General features: G+C 35.4%; 1 pseudogene; it reads left to right on the top strand.

Annotated features, from left to right (window-relative positions):
• The first annotated feature begins 424 nt into the window (after window positions 1-424).
• The window catches only part of LOC149198214 (dolichyl-diphosphooligosaccharide--protein glycosyltransferase subunit STT3B-like), a 46,198-nt pseudogene continuing 37,698 nt past the window's right edge, over window positions 425-8,924 (top strand).

Here is an 8,924-nt window from a genome sequence, read left to right as displayed (position 1 = left end):
GTACTTCATCAATCATTTCATTGCTTTTAAGTGGATGTTTTCAAGTTGATAGGTAGAACCCATAATATTTATGCTCCGTTTTGGGAAAATATTCACAGTCTATGTTTTCTTTAGTTTAGGAAGAATCCATGTTGCTTACATGCTCTTTCTAGCTTCTCACCTATCTTGAATCACCTCACCCATTAGACCCTAGAGTTCTAAGCCATGTGCCTACCTTGCCCCATCGAACACCTTGCAATTTTGACCTAATTTCCTTGCCCTAACTGTTTGGCTCCTCCTGATCCAGCAAAACCCTTCAAAATCAAATCAAACCTTGTACTACTATACCTAGCCTAATATCATTTTCTTGATCCAGTCATCTTGGTTGAGATCCTGATGAAGAGAGCCCTCTCCTGTTCTAGTAGGGCTAGCTATTTGGCTAAGCATGGTTTGTGGTTACACTGGCAATGCCTTCCTTCAGCCTGAGGTTCAATCCAGGTGATAACAGTAACGCTTCCAAAAGATGTTATATAATAAATATTGTATAATAACATCATTCCAATCATTCCAATACAAGGGTTTGTCTGCATTAGCATTAATGTTTCTCTCTAATTCCGTCACTGACCAACAAGGCTTACAATTGTTCCAATGTCACTAATTCCATTTGTGCATTAATTCACATCAAAATTCTCTTCGATCTCCAAAGGTCATGGCTTAATTTAGGGCACAGAAGAAAAAAAAAAAATGATTTCAATTTAGTATAACGCACCATTGAATAAATTAGGAATATATGAAATGTATCTTAGTGGAATATATGGTTGTTGGTATTCATTATTTGACTTTTTTGTCTCCTGCCATCTTTGCTGTCCATTTTCTTGCTATGTGAGAGATAATCCTTATTTTCCACAACATTCATAGACATGGAGAATTCCCTCTCTGTATGATGCAATTTTTTCTTTTTCAAATAAGCATATCTTTGTAATATATTTTTTGTTTAACCATAGCCTCATGTTAAGAAGATGCCTCTTTTAATTTAAGTGTTATGCTTTAGAATAGCTATAAGCTCCTGATATATTGATTCTTCATTCAAATCCTTATGACATGTTGGATCTTCATCTGATCTTCATCTTCAACTATGTTGTTGATGCTTTTCAAGAGATTTATTTTATTGATGATGAATATATTTTAATTCTTCTTGCATCCAAATATTTGTGTTCATAAGAATAGTGTTGAAGGATTTAGAGAAATCCTACTGATGCAGTGAAATGCAGTAATGTAACTTAATTACATACAGAACCTTCTTCATTTCAATAGGAGTCTCTTGCACTCATAAATGATATATACATGAAATTATTTTTTACAATAGTACAACATTTAATTAGCTGTTGAGATATATGTCTACACATAGAGATTGCAAATAATATGGTTCAGATCTAGATCTCATGATGCTTCATGCTGAATGCTTATTTAAAACAAACTTAAAAATATATAAAGAATCTGATCCTTCGCTTGATGGCAATACCTTTTCTTTTTCTTGCATCCATATATATTTGAATATAATATAATTTTCTACTCCGCTTAATGTCAATACCTTTGTTTTTGCTTCCATGCATATATTTTGATGGATCTTATGTTTTTCATAGATTAAACGGTAGTTAAATACAAGGATCATCATAATGTACATTGATGCATTCCATATAAGCACTTAGATTTATTAGAAGGTGAAGGATTTTGAGAGAAAATTGATGAAGAAATTATACAATAAGTTAGCCTTATCTTATAACACGCTTTCAATAGATATGAAATTGTCTTAGCAGTACTATTTATGCTTGAAAATATTTATTTACACATTTATGTATAGGAGATACACATGCGTACATAATAAATTATCATTGAAGAATGGACTTTTGAATGGTTACTGATTGATGTTTCTAGCTCATGAAGAAAGTGGCGTGATCTCACAATTGGATTATGCTTTTGTTCTTGTTGCTTCTTAATTTCTTCAAATTGTTGACATAATCATAAGCCTCTTGTTCCTCTTCATTACTCCTTCCTTCACCTATAATATTCCCCTTAGATCGTGCTCAATTTCATATACTCTGTAGAATTTTAAGTTCTGCTTTTGAAGTCACATTAGTGAAGAGAGTTTGCAAAAATTATCCCTAACTTGTTTCTCAGATATTCAAATTGTTCTCTAGCAAGAGGCTTGTAAATATATTTTTTATTTCTTCTTTTGTGGGTATGTACTCCAACTTCATTGTTTGTTGAGCGACATATTCTCTGAGAAAGTGGTACTTTATAGCTATATTCTTAGTCTTTGAGTGGAGCATAGGATTTTGGAAATGTTTATTTCACTTTTATTGTTGCATTTGATAGATACAGGTTCATTAAAATTAACCTTCATATCCTATAGTGTATGTTTCATCCACAACAGTTGTGTGCAACAAGCTGAAAATGCTATATATTCTGCTTCTGGTGTAGATAGAGAAGCTGATGATTATTTATTGCTTAAACAAGAAGACAAAGACTCTCATAGGTAGAATGCACCACCACTTGTACTTTTTCTATCATCCACACAACAGACCCAATCCACATCTGTGTATGTTATCAATGTAAATCCTGTCCCTTTTGGATACCGTAGACTATAGCCTATAGTTTGTTGGAAAATGTAACAATGTTCGGTCTTCAATAATGTACTTAACTAATTAAGTAACGTACTAGTCAAAATAATAAAGAAAAAAATTTATTATTATTATTATGACTTATTAAAGCATGGGTTTCATGCTTGGGTCACCATGTTTTAGGTAAAAGTCCCCATTGTGGACTTATAGGATTTATTCTAAGTCTATAGAATTATTTTACATTTAAAGAGACCCTTCTTGACCCCACAAGAAGCCTATACAAGCAAGGTCATCGAGTTCATTTGGATCATCACTCTCTCATCAAGCTTGAATTCTATTGTAGCAGGGAAGAAGTGCAAAAATATCTTGTTGCTGGGAAGAACTGTGAAGTTCTCTTGTAGTTGGGGAAATCTTGTTGACGAGAAGCGAAAGTGAGTGCGAGTTTGGTGAAGTCTAATGAGACAAGGAATATCAAAATTTTGGTGTCTCTCTCTGTCTATTTTGTGCTCTAGATTGGGAGATCAAAGTCTTCCAAGTTTCAATATTGTCGGAAGCTGTGAGTTGTTGAATAGTCGAAGTTGTTGGGAAGAGGTCGAAATTATGGGAGGTTGACTTGGTGTGGATGGAATGTCTGGTCTTGGTCTAGTATGAAGAGTACCAAATGATACTATTTAAAGGAAGAATTATCTTAACTGGGTTTTCCCCTCGAGGGGTGTTTTTCCCAAGCGTGTGCCTACATCTTCATCTTGTGTCTATTGTTTTATGTGATGGTGCTTTTGGTTATTTGTTAATAAAATAAAGAATGAATATATAAATAATCATAATAATAAGAAACATCAAAAGTAATTATCAATATCAAGAAAATATTTACTACCTTAGTGATTTTTTAACATGCTATTGGAGCTTTTGTGAAGAAAGAAGAAAAAGGCAGTCTCAACTTGATCCATTCATAGGTACTATCTCAGGGAAGGAGTCTATTATATTTGAGGAAGATGTCTAACTCAATCAAGGGTGATAAAAAACTTGAAGGAGTATATAACTTCATATCCCGGAAGAAGAGGATTTACCTAATCCTCGAGAAGGACAAGGTGTTGGAATTGGTAAAAGGAAATGTAAACAACATTATAGAAGAAGCCATTGATGCCGACAAAGCAAAGTTTACAGATTTAGAATTGGTGGCTATGACTCTGATGATAGAAGGGATAAAAAACAACCTTTTCCCATTCATATCTAATATTTATGATGCTCAGGATATGTATGAAGCCTTTTTGAAGCCATTCACTATTAAGAACATTGGTCAAGTAGCAAGTTTGAAGAATGAGCCGAGGAATACAAAGATGACTAAAGAAGTTATTGTGGCAACCTTATTTGTGAAGATAGCTAGACTCGGAGATGATATCTTAGCCATCGATGAGATTTTTCTAGACAAAGAACTTGTAATCACTACTCTATTATGATCATCACCCTCTTGGAGTGGATTTGTTGTAGGTCTCAATAGTTCGAAGGTATCTCCCACCTTTGAAGAATTATGGACCACATGTAGTCAAGAAGAATTAAGGATCTTAATCGTTGTCAATACTAAAGGAGTATCAAATTCTTATGTTTCTCATGATAAATGAAAGAGACCGAAGGAATCGAGGAAGAAATTTGATAGGTCCAAGATAGAATGCTATCAATGTCATAAGAAGGGTCACTACAAAAGTGACTTCCTAAGAATCCAAAGAATAAGAAGAGAGGAATGGATCAATCCAACCTTGATGTACAGGGAGACTCCAAGAAGGTCATGCCCAAAGAACCTGACATTAGAAACTTACAATATTAAGTCCCTTGCTTGTAGCTTTATATAGCTTGTTTTATATATTTTAGAATTTATAGGTTTTTAACATATTTTGGAAAAGGAATTTTTGTATTGTCTTAAGTTTGTAGGTTTCCCTCAAGCTTTGGATGGAGCCCCCAACAACTCCAAAAGATAAGAATCTCATGTCTTTTCAGTATTGCGCTCATGTACTCATTTAGTTTTTATTATATTAAATACTAACCACATTTCTCCCTCTATTGTCTTGATTAGGAAAACATCTGCAAGAAGGAGGATCTCTCAAGACAAGGTTATTCAAGAGACAAAGGTATGCTTTGAATACATTGATTGAAAGGATTATTCATTTAATGATCTATTACTAACTTTTTTTATGACTATCTGTATTGAATCTTAGTAATTCTTATTTGGGTGATTCGTCTCTTGATAAACCTATCCACCCCACTCATATTCTTGATTGATTGTGTAGACCCTAGATAGGTTCTAGAAAAACCTAACCGAAGGTTATGCTAATGTGAATGTCTGAAACCCTAAACTACTGAGGGATATTGTGAAATTCTAGTTTAAGTTTTATTGATGAGGTCATGTTTAGAATTTTTGTATGGTCGGGAAATCCTAACTTGTTAGGATTGAGTGATAATGTCCAAAATCTTGGAACCTTTGAAGTTTTGGTAATATAGGGTTTGATGTGTTTATACATTAGAACCCTATCTCATTAGGGTTTGGTGGAATGTATGTTCTACATTGGAACCATAGCTCATTAGATTTTGGAGGAATGTGTGAGAAAGACCCTTATATTTTCTTAGAAACGTTTCCTTTGGTATGTGTGTGTTTTTGTGATCAAACCCTAGTGTAATAAAGATGGTTGTGTGTTTAACTCTTATTGATCATTGTGAAGTTGGGTTTTACTATCACAGGATAAGCAATGTATTTGCATGATGATGAAATCTAGGCATATATGTCCTTTTGGTTGAATTCCTAGGTTGGTCTAGGTCAATATGTATTGATATTGTTGATGATATGATATGCTTATGTATGGTTATAAGTTCCTAGATATGTGTGTTGACCTAGTAATTGATGGTCATGAGTCTTAGGTCTCAACAGAAGTCCTTGTCTTAGGACTTAATGGAAGTCCTTGTTTTAAGACTTAATGGAAGTCCTTCTTTTAGGATTTAATGGAATTCCTTGTCTGAGATAATAGGATGATGATATATGGAATTCTAGGGTGTTGTAGCTAAACCCTAGTGAAGTTAAATTGTCTAGTATGTGTGATATATCAATTGGAAATCTATTAAGTGATTATTAAAAATGAAAATCTATGGTTTTGCAGTTAAATCCTAGTAGTAACATTATCTAGTGTGAAATATAACAATCTAGGATCTATGTATTTAGTGATTGTTGAGTTTGTGGAATTTTAGGGTTTTGGTATTAAACCTCAGTTAATGTAAAATCTCTCAAATATGATGATTTGAGATCTATGTAAGATTGTTGAGATTGTGAAATTGGAATTCTGTGGTTTTGGAGTTAAACCTTAGTCAAAGTAGCTGATATATGATGACTATATGATTTGAGATTTGTGAAGAGATTGTTGAAATTTGAATTCTATGGTTGAATCTGATGATTGCTTCGAAATCTATGGTTTGCAACTAACTCTAGTGATAGCTAGTCATGTTAGTGGTTGTTTGATGGTTAATTTAAAATCTAGGGGTTGGAACTAACCCTAGTGGAAGTTCGTCAAGTTAATGACTAAATTGTTATTGACTTTGATTGATTTGTTTGTATGAAAGCTAGGATTTCTATGAATCCCTAATGAGAATTCTAACATATGTATTTTGAGAGGTTGTTAGATACTTTGTAGATATATATTTGTGTGAATTATTTCTAGGGTTTTCTATATGCTATAGCAAGGTATGTCATACCTCTGGAAGACACAATAAAACCCTAGATGGAATGAATGTTGTAATAGTCTAGGGTGTATAACAAAGTCCCTAGCAAGAGGTTGAAGGATATGTGTCTCTTGTTTGTAATTAAGTTTGGGTATCTGATATGCATAAATATGAAATTCTTCGGTGATTCTGATATGGCTAACATCATGGTTCTATAGATTAGGTTATACTTTCTATTTAAGTTGTGCAGGTACACAAACTTCAATTTGGTGAATATTCTCATTGATGTGATAAGAATGATGATATTGATGATAACTCTAATGAAATGGTTGGAAGCCACGAAAGATTCTCCAATGTCGAGAAGGAAAAAATTGATCTCCTAGAAGAAGCATGAATAAAAGTGATCTCCCTAAGTTTAAGAGAGAGTTTGAATAAAGAGGTGCTTCCTAGTTGAGAGGGAGGGCATAATTTGGTATTAACTGAAGAATAAACTCCGCAGGATATGTTGTTGCATGAGAAGTAGGAAGGAAAACATATGATTGAGGAATCTTATTTCAAAGGTTCAATTGATAGTCCTACTATGGAATGTTGAGAAGCAACATCAAGTTGTCTATAAAGACCCAGCAGGTTTGTATTTGATTATGTACATGTGAAAGTATCTTACTGATGGGGGTTATGTTTGAATAGGTGAATCTCTCAATTTCATAGTATGTTGGTTACCAATCAAGTTTGATTGGGAGAGATTGGTCATTCTTGATTTGTCAGATCAATGGGTGTTGAAGCTTTACAAGTGAAGCATTGCCTGGGAAGACATCTGGTTGACAGTTTATGTTGATTTCTGAAGTTGGAAAGGTGTTGTTGATCAAATAGCTATGTTTTGGATACACACCTGGATTTGTTTTTTGGTTTGATGGTTAGAAAGTAAGCCTGAGGGTACCCAAAGGGGATGAAATCTTGATTCCATCTTAGTCCGACCTAGGTAGATTTCCTTGGTCAGGAATTTGTTCCATGGCATTGTGGTGCCTAAACTGATGAGTCACTGGCTGGATAGATTGCACTGGTCAGGAATCTAGTCTATGGCATTGTGTGTTAGGATATTCCGACACATAGGATATAGTTAAGTTCAACTTGGTCTAGTATAGAGTTAGGTTAGAGTTAGGTAAAGTGTGTTTCTTTACCGTTGTACATTTTGTAACTTACAATCCGACGGTCACGATATGTAGTGATCCGACGGTTCACTCTCACCTCGGTATTACCGACACTTGATCCGTGGCTTGACACCCGATTGGTCCATGAGTTCTATTTAAAGCGCATGGAGGGTCATTGTTCGGGTAATCCGTGCATGAGAGAAGCTTATGTAAATTTTCATTCTTTGATTAATAAATTGTCTGTACCCACGTTGGGACAGGCCGTGGACTGTTTCCCTCCTTGCACTCTGAGGGTTTTAACCACGTCAAAAATACTGGTGTATTGATTTGAGATCTGGTTGTGAGCGGTGTCCTTTTGGTATTCTTCTGTGGAACTTACCCTGTAAATTCCTACATGGTATCAGAGCTATTTGAGGGCCGCGTCCGTTGGTGATCCAAATCTGAAGCCGGTAGAACTGCATGCGGCTGTCGTTTCCTAGATCTGCTGTTTCTGACTGCTTTCGGGCCGAGAGGACTGCTCTGTTGCGTTCGGAGCATCTGTTTCAGTGAGGAACCCCTTTCGTTTCACGCGAAAAGGTTTCCGGTAGCCCTAGCTGCGTCATTTTTCAGATCGGGAGGTATACAGTGTTTTTTTTTGCAGTTTACTGTCATTTTCTCTCTGCTTATTTCGGTTTCGGTTTATTTAGCCTTTTTTTTCCCGGATCTATACCTTTCATTTCTGCGTATGCTCTTTGCCCTGCGACTCTGTGCGATCTGGGCAAATCAGAAACAGAAAGAAAGGATTTTTCTCATGCGTATGCTCTTTTCCCTGCACCTTAGTGTGATCTCGGAAAATCAGAAACATTGAGGAAAATATTTAGTTTTTCGGCTAAAAGCTAACTTTGAGATTTTTTTTTAAAATTTCTAGTTTTTTGGCTAAAGCTAACTTCGAGCCGTAAGGTTCGTTTTTCTTTGGATATTCGTGTTGGGTTTTGTGTTTTGTGTTTTGTAGGGGAAAAGAGTCTTCCCAAGGCAAGCACGCAAATCGAGGCCCCCCCCCCCCTCTCTCTCTCTCTCTCTCTCTCTCTCTCTCTCTCTCTCTCAAATTTTTGTATAGATCAATTGGTTCAAAGACCTTTTAAGAGAGTAGAGGTCTTGGGTTCAAGTCTCCATTTTGTGGGGGCGGATTTTTTCATTCCCGCACATTCGCGCACTTTGCCGGCAACGTCAACAATTTTTTTTCAAAAAGCCATAACTTCTTCATCCGGAAGCCTTTTTCAGAGCCGTTTTTTTTAAAACCGCCTATTTTTTCGAGATCTATCCATTGGACCACTTACTTTCAGCATCTTCAGCTTCAGTTTTTTTCAAAAATGGAAAGTCCATGCCAAGTCATTCTTGACAGCACTAACTACTTCCAATGGGTAGCCTACATGGGAGATTTACTTAGAAGTAAAGGTCTCTTCAGAATAGCCACAGACCAAGAGAAGAAACCCAAAGA

The sequence above is a fragment of the Pinus tabuliformis genome, chromosome 2_2 (assembly GCF_031772625.1).
Source record: "Pinus tabuliformis cultivar Carrire ecotype Pingquan chromosome 2_2, CPIR1, whole genome shotgun sequence".
Lineage (NCBI taxonomy): Eukaryota > Viridiplantae > Streptophyta > Pinopsida > Pinales > Pinaceae > Pinus > Pinus tabuliformis.
The sequence above is the reverse complement of the archived record's forward strand: the minus strand, read 5'-3'. Positions and strand labels throughout refer to the sequence as shown.